This window comes from Echinops telfairi, unplaced genomic scaffold (assembly GCF_000313985.2).
Source record: "Echinops telfairi isolate 266 unplaced genomic scaffold, ASM31398v2 ScPeMD7_18;HRSCAF=68, whole genome shotgun sequence".
Classification (NCBI taxonomy): domain Eukaryota; kingdom Metazoa; phylum Chordata; class Mammalia; order Afrosoricida; family Tenrecidae; genus Echinops; species Echinops telfairi.
The window spans coordinates 80,755,493-80,768,598 of NW_022103915.1; the positions used below are offsets into that span (position 1 = coordinate 80,755,493).

The 13,106-nt window shown below is 33.6% G+C and overlaps 1 protein-coding gene across 2 annotated transcripts in view; it reads left to right on the plus strand.

Moving 5' to 3' along the window:
* NOVA1 (NOVA alternative splicing regulator 1) overlaps positions 1-13,106 on the plus strand; it is a 157,564-nt gene that overhangs the window by 487 nt on the left and 143,971 nt on the right. The gene's annotated exons all lie outside the window — the stretch shown is intronic.

Below are 13,106 nucleotides of genomic sequence, written 5' to 3' on the forward strand. Positions count from 1 at the left end.
ACACCTTAAAGCTAGTGAGCTGGACAGCTGTCATTAGGAAATAGGGACTCCTCTGAAGTTTTCAGACATCATTGTGAGGACCATTAGTCCAGAGTGAATTCAGAAAAGGGGTGGGGTGGGGGGAGACTTCTTAAAGAATGGACCATTTACTTCTAAACCCATTATGAATGTCTTTCTGCTTCATTGCTTTTTTGTTGGCCCTGGAGTGAAGAGGACAAGTGTGGTCTCTTCACAATTTAAATACTGCATTTTTAATGTAATTGTGACAAGGACAAGGGGCAAGAGTGTATTATTATGTGAAGAGTAAAATACTGCTGCAAAATTTGTGTTTCTTTTAGAGCTGTATTTGATTAAAGTATGCTAGCGGTTTAGTATAGTAGCCTACTGGATTGTGACAAGTTTCCTAGGTGGTTATTTTTTTGTTGTTGCTACTTTTCTTCCAGTGTGCTTTTTTACATAAAGCGTTATACAGCTCTGCAAGTCCACCTCTCAGTGTTGTTTTCTTTGAACGATTTTGCTGTATGATCTATGGATTTTAAGTGTAATGAGAAAACATCCATAATTGGACAGAGCATCTCTTAGATAAAACATAATGACTCAATTGCTTTTACTTAGAACCAGCAGTTTGCCAATTTTGGAGGTAATTTTGTCTTTATGGCCATGGAAAAATTAATTCGGTGGTGAGGGGACTGGGGTGCTTATTTATTGTGAAAAAGAAAAGCTGATTTGATTTCTGTGATCTAGTTCCGAGAGAGATATTTAATACAGCAAAGACATCTGGCATGAATCTCTGAGCAGAACACGTGGAGGCTTTCTCTTTCCTAGTCAGACGCTTGGTGGTAGAAATGTACCATTATGCTGGCTAAGAAGGTCTTAGAATTGTTGAAACTTATCATTTGGTTGTATAAATTAAATGCTGCCTTTTGTGAACATTAACTTTATTATGCTACAACATAATCTGTCAAATATGATGTTCCACTAAAGTTTGTTTTCTGTAATGTAGTTTTGCAGATGGCCCTTGTCTCCGAAACTTTCTGTATGCATTAAGAAAGTTTGCTAACATATTCACATTCAAATGTTTGAAAGGTATGTTATGATGAAAAAAAAATCAAAGTGGAATTGTGAAAACCCTTAGTACAAATAAAAGAACTCAAGAGAGCTTGATTGCAGAATTAATAACATGATAGTTCTAGGAAAAAGAACTTCACTAGTAAATTAAATTCACTGTCAATAGATGAAAATGAAATAGCGCTTTTTTTTTGCATTATACATGAGGTGGTATCAGATGTGCAAGGATGTTATAGAAAATTGATGTTTATCAAGGATATTCCAAATAGTAAATTAAATGCCTTTTCATCTGAAGATCGCTTATTTTCAGTGGGTTGGAAAGGGTGCACGGAAAATTAGTTCTTTTGTCTTTAGTCCCACTTAGTGGAGCATTTTTTTCTTATTACATTGAAATTGCTTATTTTAGTTGTAGTCCTGACGCATGTTTATTCATATAAAGTGCAAGTATGTGTTGGAAAAAATGGATAGCTGGAATGAGTTGAATAAAATTTGGTGTGTCTAGTGACGTAACCCGATTAAGTGAGAGTGAAATGTCAGGATAAAGGAAGGCTTACACTCTGCCTCTAACAGGTGGAGACCAATCACACACTATGAAATCAATTTTGCGGATAAAATAAGCCTTGTAGTTCATAAGAAGCTTTAAGAATTCTGAACAGTTTGTATTGAAAGGCGATTGCCACGAGGTTGCTACCTATTTGGGCAGATACATCTCTGATCTTCTGATAGACTTAATCGTGTTTCTGTTTATTTTGCCCACAAGCTGGTGGAATTATCTGAGGTTTTGATGTTGTTCAGCTTAACGACCTCTCAGCTCTTTTCAACTTCTCTTACGTTATGTATAGATGATACTCACCTTATATGTCTCTGACAAGCTAAAACTAAAAGCTGTAACTAACATTGCCGAGATGGTAGGGCTATCTTTAATCTGGAAACCCATTTTTGTTTGTTTCATACACACGCACACACACATGCATGAAATGAAACAAATGCACGTATGTTGACTATATTCTGTTAGTATGTATATGCTTGGTTTTTATTCCACGAAGCATTTTTCTGTTTCCATTTAGTAAGAGATTTTTGGGAGAAAAGTTGTACTTTAATTGTGTACCGTAGTAGATTTTCTCAAATTATACCTAAGCTTTGAAATAGAATAGATCTGAGGTTACGATTTTAAGTATTGTTTGAAAACAGGTCAACATCTTTAGAATGTAATTGTGTCCATTAGGCTTAATGAAAATCTAGTGCACTTGTGAAAAACTTTCTTCAGAATATATAGGACAGAATATAGACATACGTTTGGGACATTTTAATAAATTGCCATTCAAATGATAAATTCATGATTTCATTATAGTCACTATACTCTTTTCAAATTTATGATACTGTTTTCGCTTCTTGCTCCTTTTCCTACTCCTGTTACATATATCTTTAAAAAACCTTAAGCAGACTTGCTTTTCTGAATAATATTTTTAATGCTTACGGTTGAAATGAAGGAAACATTTATTCCATATTTATTGATATGAAGTTAGATTTATCCAGTGGTGTTACTTTGTGTATTCAATATGCTATAATAAATAAAGTTGGTGAAATTACATGATGAGGAATTGTAAAGTGCATTTTAGAATTATTGTAATGGTTATAAAAAGAAATGCAAGTAGATTTATTTTTCGCTATACTTTTATCATTCATTAACCTGTTTTGTTTATCAAAGCTTTAAATAATGCCAATTTATCACTGGCTTAGGACTATATCACTGTTGTTACATGGTTAATGCACTTTAATTTGATTTCCTTATATATCTCTTTTATAATTAGGTGACATGCATTTTTTTACCTTGTAGTTAACAAACGGATTCCTCATTTCGGGAAATATACTAATATGTGTGTTTTCAAAATAGCTATAGTGTTATTTTATTCTGCTTGGCACCTACATCTCTGTAATATATAGATTGATTCTATATTTTGAAACTATTTAGTAGATGATTCAGGTAGATTATTAGGAATACTTCTGAATACATTTTAGTTGGGAATATTTAAGGATATATAATGAATATTTTCATGTATCTTACATCTTAAAACACTTCATAGTATTCTTGCGTTTACATCATTCTACGATACTTAAGATATTCATTTACATCAGTCAAATGGGAATCATTTGCTATAAGCATGGACTTTATTTGTGTGCATTTTATTTTATACTGTTTACATGCTTGTGATTATGAAATTAATCACATTATGATATAAATTATTTCTTTTTTGATTCTTAGTTAACATTTGGAACTATAATTCTAGATTCATTGTATATTCATTGGTCTGTTATTTAAAAGTCATAAACTATATATATATATATATATATACTTTTTTAATCATGAAAAAGCATAATACATGTGCAATTTTCTTTAGTACAGAAGCTTCTCCAGGTTGCTTTTATGTTTTGAAGGGAAAATAAAGAGCCTAATATTACCTTTAGGATAGAGATTGTATAAAAGCAATCATTTTATGAACATCTAAAGAGTTAATGGGATTTAAGACAAATGACATTGTTGTTGCCATTGTTTATTTTCTCTGTTACAGTAGATTGGGTATACTTCTGTTATACCTCTTCAAAGTTTCCGTATGTACTTTTTCTTTTAGTGTAAATGCGAAGAATCTCAAAAATTTGACACGCACTTAAAAGAAAACAGTATGAAATTGAATTTTCATTTTAATGGTAGAAAATACAATAATGTAATTGCCAACATTATTGAGAGCACTTAATAGGAGATCTAGCGATTCCGTTGTGGTATACATTTGATTTTAGTATGATCAGACTATTGACATGTTTTGAATATTTTCCTCAAGTCCTAAAATTGTAAAACTTACTGACACGCTACTGCCTATCTTGGCGTATTTTATATGTCGACTCTATACCGTGAAAAGAGGAACCATACTCTTTCACTGAAACATTACTGAAGATTTCCATTTTGAAAGGAATGATTTATTTTAACACTGCATATTTAAAACATTTAAGCAATAGGCAGTCATAACACGTGAAGGGATGTTTTGACATAGCACGGCTATGCTCACATTGCTGTTTTTGAAAAATATAATAATATACACACGTATACCTAAGTCATGAGATTTTTAATATGAGTGAATAAGTGTTAAAACTCTTGGGTGTTCGTTTTATTTTGTTCTTCTGGTTTTTTTATATCTTCTAGAATTGGTATAGTATGTTATTGAGCATAATTCAGTCTTATGGGCTAATGACATTCTAAAATTTTCCATTTAACTCCTCTAGACTTTGGGGAAAAGTGCTTATTTACAATTTGTGACATCACAAGGACTGCTCCTTACACAGCTGTCACACAAATATTACTCCCGAAGATTACAGAAATAATTTAAAAATAATAAACACAATTGGTGAAATAATTCAATATTTACATATTGAAGTTGTCTCATATCATAGATCAAGATGAAAAACAGTATCTGCCCTGGGGACTCTGAGGAGTATGTATATCATGTAAAACCCAACCAACAAACCATCCATGAAGGAAAACACAAACCAAACATTCGTGGAGTTTATAGGTTGATTTTTAAACTGGTTTGAGAGAATTAATGTTTCAAAACAAATAAACCATGTGAACAACACATATTTACTTATTGAACACTTACTATGTAACCTAACTAAAATTCAGCCCCTGATAACAAAGCTGTCTTTACCAGAAACTTAACCTGGTTAGTAGGACTAAGTATTGAAGTGCAACTTTTATCAGCCAGTGTAGCTTTGTGAAATCAAGTTGGGGGTGAGGATGGGATATATTCTTGGCTGCCATCTCATTTCCATCTCTGGATACAGCTCTAGCATAAGGTTAAACAACATCTGCAGAGGTCTGACTGACAAACATCTCTCTGGGACTTATCATTGCAGCCTGCAGCAGGTGCATTCTGCTTTGCGGTCTTTTCCAAAAAGAGGTTAGTTTGTACTAACATTGATCAGGAGACCGAGTGACCAGAGAGAAGAGGTTGGTTGACATTTGCCCAGTGTTGGAATGCTACAGGTAATTGGACAGGACTGGTGGGCACCGCAGCAGTGTGTGTCTCCCATGGCCCTGCAGCTGCCATGGAGCTTAATTCATCGCCCCCTCGGGGACTGGAGGGCCGTGGCATAAACCACAGCACGCAAGAAGGGCAGCAGTGCTTTTCAGCTCTTTCTGATAACTTGGGTTGGCGACGTTTCCATTCTCTTCACCTACTTTCAAAAGATGTGGCATCAACAAGTCCATGTGTTTAGCTGGAAGTACTTGCAACTGAAATGATCTTGCCTTTGAATCTGATAAAATCCACATGTAAGAGAGGATGGGGGCTTTAGGGATAAAGATGTTCCAAATTATCTTTTATTAAAAGTATTCCAATTTCCCTGTCCCTGAAGTACTTTTTCAAAGCATAAGTGAATTGAAATAAGTGAACATGCATTGTAGCCTGCCCCCTTCATTATCTTAATGTGTACGCATTGTGTTTCTTTTCGTAGGAGAAATAGTCCATGTAAACTTAAGGTGTGTTTTTTTCGCATGTTGGGCACTTTGGCAAGCAAACTTTACTAAATGTTTGTAGCTGTTTCAACCATCTGTGTGTCTATGTAGGACATAAGAAATGTTTTAAGATGTTTCAAGTCAATATAGGTGTGCTGTTGTTACAGATTTCCTCATATTTTATTGCAATCAAATTAAAATTTAATCAGTTAAAAATTAAGATTAGCCTGCCATTTACTTCTAGTGTTTTTAATTTCTGAAGTTCTGACACACAGTGTGCTTCCCTAGCAGACATGGAAGTGCCTTGTGTGTGCCATTAGTACTCTCATTTCGCTCAGGTGTCTCATCACCAAACCCAGACCAAACTCACTGCCTTCGAGTTGATTCTCCCTCAGAGCAACCCTTCATGATCACAGGGGAAACAGTTCCTAAGGCAAAACTATCCTTAATGTAAATCTAGCAAGATCATTTTTAAATATTTTGAAATTTTACAAAAGCACCCGGAGTTTTTGTGAGACAATTTGTCGTTTGTTTTGTCGATTAACTTCGATAAGAGGAATTTTTTATCTTTCGGATCTATCTTATGTATCACTTTTGCATGGACCTTCTTTGTTATATTTTTTTGTAACCTGTATTCTTTCATGAAAGAGTATTCATTAGGGTTGCCAGTAAATTTTTGATTCTGAAGATTTTGTTTATAAATCTCTTAAAGTTAAATATCGCTTTTCCTTTATTGGCCTTCTAGTACTAAAAGGAAATGATAATAAACCAATCATCTTAAGAGGCTAAGAAGCCCATTCCCACAAATTTAAACAAAAAAATCACTTAAGCTTTTCACTTTTGATATCGTAAAGTCTTGCTGTTGATTTTCATTAACATGAAAAGATGCTTTTAAAAGTATTTATATATGTCCCATAATTTTAAAAAATATTCATAAAATAAACATTGACTAAGGGGAAACATTTAAATGACTACCAAGTTGAAAACAAATCATGTCCACTTAGAAACTTTTAGAGCTTTTCAGTACGTGCTAAGCTATACACCGCTACATGGATATCCTTCTCTGTGACAAATCTCCATCATAAAAGCACGTAACACTCATGTACTCCACCACTGATCTTTACTGCTTCCTACAGAGCTGCCCCTGTCTCCTTGACAGGGCCAGATGAAAAGTGAAACCAGTTACCTGAGTTTCTTTAACAATAAAGTCATTTAGGTCAGTTTATTAGTTATGGGGAATTTTAAACACATTTTGTTTAGTAATTTATTTGAATTTAGCATCATTTTTTTTCATTTTTCAAGGTCTGCATTTATCTTACTGAAATTTTTTGAAATTTTTGAAATATTTGAAATTTAATGCATTTTATTTGGAGCGTAGTGATTTAGCATGTTCACTTTTTACTTTCCTTGTGTGTTACTTTCCATGTGAAATCAAATCTACTTTTGATGTTTTAGGCAATACATTTTCTCTGTTTAAATTTGTTTTTGTTGTTAACAGTGACTCATTAAAGTCTCCATATTCTATTTCAATACACATTTTTCACAGAATGAACTCATAAGACCTTCAAACCCTGCCAGGACTCCTTGAATTTCTCCTGAGATATGATAAATGCCCTCTTTCAGTTTACTTAATAATTAAAACAGAACAAAACATTCTGATCTTATAGTAAGACGTTGCCTTCTTTAAATTGTTCATTATTTGCTGCTCTCAGAATTAGAAAGGGGTAGTTACTTTCTTTTAAGATCCAGCAACTTAGGAGAAGAAGCCGTAGATGGAATAGGATAGTACATTTAATTAGCATAGAATGAGAAGGAATGCTGTATGTTTTATTTTCTATTTGTTTTATATTATTAAATAACTTAGAAGCATTGTAGCTTTTCAATTTTGATAATACTAGGTTGTATTTTAAATAGTTATATGGCATCCCTGTCTGAGATGCTGTGGTAGCAGTTAGGGACAGCAGAGAGTTTACGTTCAAAGAAATTGGAGACATAGTATTGTGAAAGTTTATTGATGAGTGGAGCTTGGGTGAGGTCAGCCAGTACTTTCATTTAACAGTTGGGAAAACCAGGGTACCAACAGAGAATGACTTATGCAGTGTTTTCCTAAGGACAGTGGCTGTCCTGTAACTTTTAAACATGTTTTCTAGATTTATGGTAAAATTATAATAGGCACTGAATTTTCTTCATGATTTGCACCAATTCAATCTTTAGATATTTTTAAAAAATTGACTGAGGAAATTAGTCTTCATTTTTTCTCTCTGATAATTTTAACATAAGCAATGCTTTCTTCTTTCTTTTTGTAAAAAAGTAAAAAGCACAATAGCTATCTTCAGTGACATGTACCATGGTATGTGTTCCATGGACGCATGGAAGAGAGTGTCCACCTTAGAAAGTACTGCACATTTAAATGAATGATAGATTGCAATACCTGGAGCATAGTCCGGTTATTTTTATCCTATATAGATCTTTCTTATTATATATAGAGCTTAAACGTGGCAATGTTTTCAGAGTGAGTGTTTTCTGCAGTCATGTTACTCTTCCTCCTTTGGGATATATATGTGTATGCGTGTGTGTGCTAAATGTTTAGTTCAACAGAATTGACATTGATTTTTAAAAACATCTAGAATTGCAATCATATTTTATTTTCAAATATGTATTACATTTCCATGTTTTTATCTGATGGCTTCAAAAACTTCACGAAGCATGACAAAGTTGGTGGCAAGATTTTCATAGCGATTACTTAAAAGGGACAACTCACAATGACTGAAAAATCAGCAAGGAGCAAGATAAAGAAAGATGTAGATCTACAAGAATTGTTAACTTCAGAGTGTCGCTGTACTCGGTTTTTATGGATTTCACTAAACTCATGCACTCGTCAGGTCATTGGAATTAGGGTTTGTTTTGTTTTTGTCTGTGGCTTAGGCTTATGGACTGCTTTCCAATAGTTCTCCAAGTTTTTAGCATCGTGGTGAAGACTTGCTTTTCTTCCTCTACACGTTTCTTTAAATTACAGTAAACCATTGCAGTCCTCTTCATTCCCTTCTACTCCGCAATATCATTATATTTCATTGCTGCTGGCAAATAACTCTCCTGCATATTACTTCTTGTTCAGCATACAACCCAGTGCTCTGTGCAGATGGCACTGGGAGTTTGAATAAGGGTACATGAGTGAGTGACTGGAGATTTCCCTGCAGTGATCATATAATATCAGTGTCTGTAGAGGTAATCCATATTTATTCACTATTTTTTGAATGAAGAAAATAAGTTTATTTTTAACTTGCATTTACTTTTACTTTGAACTTCTTATTGTAGTTTGAGTGGAAGTTTTCAGAGCAAATCATTTTCTATTCAGTGATGTTTAAGCACCTTGTTTCATGGCATTGGTTTATTTCTCTCAGTGTAACAACTACATTTTAGGTGTATGTCAGTAGGTTAAGTACTTCTGTGTAAAACTTGTATTTGTGGACAGGAGAAAGAATGAGCTCAGAGATGAAAACAAGCATAATGTAGCAGTGTAAGAATAGCTATGGACCAGATATGATGAAAGTCTGTAGGGAGATTTGACTTTCTACTTGGGACTCTGACTTATGTGAGGAAAACTGATGGCCAGTATTACAGAGAATACTTCAAATGCATCCCAAAGATGAAGACCGCTTAAAATATGCCCTTACCTAACCAACATGACCTTAATTTTCAGTTATTGATAAAATATTTTAAAATATCAACATTGTAAGGTTTACTAAATATTGTGCAGTTGTTATGTATGTTTACATATATAGTATTGGACAGTCTGTTCCTAACTTTTCTTGAGGCAACTTGAAAATCAAAGATTGCTACTGGAAGAAATAACATTACTAAGAATATGGATACTGTTTTATTCATCTATTTTAATGTCTTCTTCCCCACCTCTAGTACACTACTCAGCTCTGTAGTTAGCCTGTACTTGTTTTACTAAGTATCTCATCTAGGTAATAAAGTATTTATTTACCTAAGGTTTGGCGAACTTGTATGTCATGGTAATGTGGGTCTTTTTGTGAAATAAAACTTTCAGGAAAGTTTTTGCGTTTGGTCTATTTCAAAGTCTTTTTAATAATACTGAGTAGCTATTTAAAATGTAGATAGCAAAGCATGGCATTAATAACATTTTTTCTTGTATCAAATACTTTTGGATTTTGTTACAATGTATCAATGGAACAACTAATATTTAATATGCATCCTTTATTCTTTATTTCTTTATTCACTCACCTATTAACCTTCTTACTTATTTAATTTAAACTAGTGGATTATGACAGACAGTAGATTATCATTTATCTGAACCTGGCTGCATCCCTTGTCCCTTTCCTGCCTTCAGCGTTCTCAGACTTTAACAGTTCATTGGACACTGATGTGTCCTCTCCCTCACAGGTGAGAACTCGTTATAGAATGCCTGTGGTCATATTTGTTTTAGAAAGATGAAACTAAAGAGATACAGGAGGGGCTTCAAGAAGTTTGTGCAAAAATCATATTAATGATTGTCCATGAAATTTTTCAACCCCCCCCCCCCATACATATATACAGGAGGGTATATGAACCCAAAAGGCCCATTGCCATCGTTGATTCCTAGTCATGGCAATCCTAAAGGACAGAGGAAAGCTTCCTCCAAGATTTTTCCAGAGCTTAAATCTTTCTGGGAGCAGAGCGCTTCGTCTTTCTGTCTTGGATGGCTGGTGCCCTCAAACTACTGACCTTGCAGCTAACTGTCCAATGAGTAATCCAGTGTGTCACTCGGGCTTCTTGAAATATATGAATAGCTGCTTATAATAAAATTTGATAACTTAATAATGGAAAAATTATGTTTGTGAGTTTAAAGGACCCTGTTGGTGGTATAATCTTAGAGAAGTGGGTAGACTTCAATTATACTTCAGAAAGGGATTGACATTTTTGTGGACTGGATTTCAAATAGCTTGACGGGCAAGAAGAGAAGGCCATTTGAAGCAGAGAAATAGAAAATGCATGTACAGAGAAACATGAAGAAATGTGATTACATTCAGCAGTCCGAAAGTGTGGCATTATTAGGATAACAAGTGGATGTGACAAAGTGACAAGCCTGATGAAGAATCTTGGGAGACATTCCTTTGTAAGAATTACTGTAAAGAAAAAAGTATACCAATTGTTTCTGAAAAATAACTGACCATGGCATTGTTGAAATATATATCTGTATAGATACAACTATAGAAGTAAATCGTGATACTTGTACTCAGGAGGAAGGATTGCCCTAATTGTCAAACAGCAGAGTTGAGTATTCGATTGTAGAGTGTACTTTATGCTGTGGCTATGTGAGTAAAATCAACCGGAGGACTAGCTTGTGTAGAAATGGAAAGGTGAAGGGAAAGGTGACGCAGTTAGGAATACATAAAACAGATTTTAAGAAAGAGGAGAGCTGCATTTTAGTCACTAATTATGTGCAGACTGCGGAACAAAACAGATCTAGGGAAGGACAAATCCCGCTGAAGAAGGTGCCGCTGCGTGCCGGAAAACACGGGAGAGAGAAATCTCTTTCCCATGTACTGTTCGTATACATGTCCGAGCGTTGGAAATGTATGTATTTTAGAATTTGCGACTTGATCAATTTTTTTAGCCAATTGCCATCTAATTTATAGCACTCGTGTCTGGCATAATTTCTCATTTCTTCATTACTTTGATTATATAGGCCTTTTTAGTTCTTCTGGCCATTGTGTGAATTTGATGCAGTTTAAACATCAGAGCATTAGTACACAAAGTGTCTTTTACAAGTTCGAAGGAAAAGCCCATGAACTTTTTTATTCCCTCTTCCCACACGCCTTCCATATTCGTGTATGATAGCACCAATAGTATGTGTTACTTTAATTAATACAAACATTGAGTAGATTGTCTGTTAGTGAATCCTTTATTATGTAATGATTTCATTGAAAAATTTAGTTGCCTATTTGGACCCAGCAGGAATTTTCATTATTGATGAATATTAATTTAATATGAGTAGATTTTGAGCAATACTTTATCAAATCGGATAGATTAAAAAGTGGCTTCATGAAAAATATGTCACTGTTTTTTCATTTAGAGAATGAAATTTAAAATCTGTCTATAACTTTAAATTGATTTGTGAAATTATTGGCTACTTGTGTAGAGAAACATTAAAATTGAACAGCTGAAGTAACATTAAGCACCAGATGGAGTTTTGAAATAAAAATATTCACTGTATAATCTTTATTTAAATGTTATTCAAAATTCAGTATTATTGGTTGTATAACTCAGGCTTGAAGTCAACATAAAAAGGAAACTAACGTAGTCTCGTTGCCTTAAAATTGATATCTATATCACACTATGACTTCATGATACATTTTTAAGAGGGGCGAGAATTGTATACATTTAGTTAAGAATAATATAGTTAAGAATTGTATACATTTTTGCAGCACAATTAAAATTACATGAAAACAACTTTGAATCAATGCGGATTTAGAAGTTGTTTCCAAGTAATAATTAAATACAAATTTAACATCTTTTAAATTCTGCTTTTAAAAATGTAACTATAATAAATGTAACTATATTTCATATTTTCCTATATGTATTGTCTCCACTGACAATTTAATAAAACGCGTTCTTTACAGAAGCCTGTTCTACTGAAGTGTATGCCTTCTCTGCATAAGGAAAGGTATATTCTTCTCATAGATTTATCACATTTTTTGCTACATTGGCGTATTTGACATCTTGTTTTAAATCTAGACTGGCTCTGCCTATGAAAACACAAACAGGGATAATAAGCTAAGTATAGGCCATATGTAGCAGTTGAAGTTGGCATGTATTTGAAGTGGGGTGTTTAATGTACTGTATGACTACAATTAGTCATTTTGCATGGGAGGGCTGCTACTTTTTAGAATATCACCTCCGGTTGGTGGGCTTATAATCTTGACAGACCTTTTTACCTAGTAAAATATGTTTTTAGCTATTGTCAAAAATTAGGGTCTGTCTGAGTAACTTCTTTTCTGGGTTTTGTGTGCCCAATTATAATTTTTAAAAAGAAGGATGGTATATAGTTTGACAGAAAATTTGCAAATGCATATAGTAATTGTATATGTTGCAGTTTTGTTAAGGAATGAAAATATTCTGCATGGAAAAAAGGGTTTAATATATTAAACAATTAGAAGTTGAAACATTTTTATTTATAGAAAATGTACCCATATTGATTAAGAAAATCTTCAAAGTTCTTGGCAGTAAAGCTATTATTATCAAATTGTAATTTGTATCGTCCTTTTAGAGAAAATGCCGAATTTTGAAAGTATACTCAGGTTTTGGGGACTTAATGCTTAACATTTTTAACTGTTGCACTTATCAATATAAGATAATTCAGCTTGCTGCATTAAAAGTAAGTAAGAACTGTAATATAACACATTTTTTTCTAAAAGCACAAAGATATATGTAAGGTGGATGCACATTTTGACACCTGGGAATATACAGAGCAATGTCTCTCTGTGCAAAATGCAAAATACAATACCAAACCCCAAACCTTCCATTT